Genomic DNA, 1254 nt, shown 5'->3' with positions numbered 1-1254 from the left:
GAACTAAGATTTAGGAACACTCAAGTTTTATTACTTTAGCCATTTATTTTTCTTGCAAGATAATTTTATTTTATTTTTATTATTATTTATTAATTTACTTTCTCTTTCTCTTGGCAGGTTTTTATAGTTTATGACTAGAAGAAACTCATTAGGACCACTACTTTTTTAAGAAGAAATCGATCGCAGAGCTCGTAGAAACCGAAGAGAAATAAAGCGAAGCTTAAGATACACAAATAACGAGCAAGAGGACGATATTCAAACCCCAACAAGGAGATAGCTGAAAACCACGAAAATTCGTTACCTCCTGCAATTGCTGTTAATCAAAATCCTGCTCTGCACACTATGTATGATTATGCTAAACCTTCTTTAACAGGAACTGAATCAAGCATAGTTAGACCGACTGTAGCTGCGAATAATTTTGAACTAAAACCTAACACTATTCAAATGATGCATCAATTTGTTCAGTTTGATGGTTTGCAGGATGAGGATCCAAACACTCACTTGGCAAATTTCCTGGAATTCTGCGATACATTTAAAATTAATGGCGTTTCTGACGATGCCATTCGTCTTAGGTTATTTCCTTTTTTATTGAGGAACAAAGCTAAACAGTGGTTGAACTTGTTACCACGAGGGTCAATTACTACTTGGGAACAAATGATCGAAAAATTTTTATTAAAATATTTTCCACCGGCTAAAACGGCCAATTTACGTAATGATATCTCTTCGTTTGTGCAGATGGACTTAGAAACTCTTTACGATGCATGGGAAAGATACAAGGACCTACTGCAAAGGTGTCCTTACCATGGATTACCTCTATGGTTGCAAGTTCAAACATTCTACAATGGTGTGAACCCCTTGACAAGACAGATGATTGATACAGCAGCCGGGGGAACCATCAATAACAAAACACCTGAAGAGGCTTACGAATTTATTGAAAAGATGTCACTGAATAAATATCAGTGGCAAGTCATGAGGACTAAGCCAACTAAAACAGCATGCGTTTATAACATCGATTCGATTACTATGCTGTCAAACTAGGTAGAACTTCTAAACAAAAAGATTGATAGTTTACTTGGTTCTTCGCAGGTTCATCCAGTAATGTACTGTGAAGTCAGTAGAGGGGGATCAATCAATTCGGAATATCAATCCTATGGCCACAGCATGGAAAACAAACAATTAAATTACATGGGTAATAATCCTCGATCCCAGAATAATCCTTATAGCAATACTTATAATGCAGGTTGGAGGAACCAC

At 36.3% G+C, this 1254-nt stretch overlaps 1 non-coding gene across 1 annotated transcript; it reads right to left on the bottom strand.

Moving 5' to 3' along the window:
- Nucleotides 1–702: 702 nt before the first annotated feature.
- Nucleotides 703–809, bottom strand: LOC128290820 (small nucleolar RNA R71). The gene has a single exon (XR_008280605.1). It is a non-coding gene; the product is annotated as a small nucleolar RNA R71 (small nucleolar RNA).
- Nucleotides 810–1254: the final 445 nt, after the last annotated feature.

Source organism: Gossypium arboreum, chromosome 3 (assembly GCF_025698485.1).
Source record: "Gossypium arboreum isolate Shixiya-1 chromosome 3, ASM2569848v2, whole genome shotgun sequence".
Classification (NCBI taxonomy): Eukaryota; Viridiplantae; Streptophyta; class Magnoliopsida; order Malvales; family Malvaceae; genus Gossypium; species Gossypium arboreum.
Note: the sequence above shows the minus strand (reverse complement) of the source record. Positions and strands in the feature narration are given on the sequence as shown.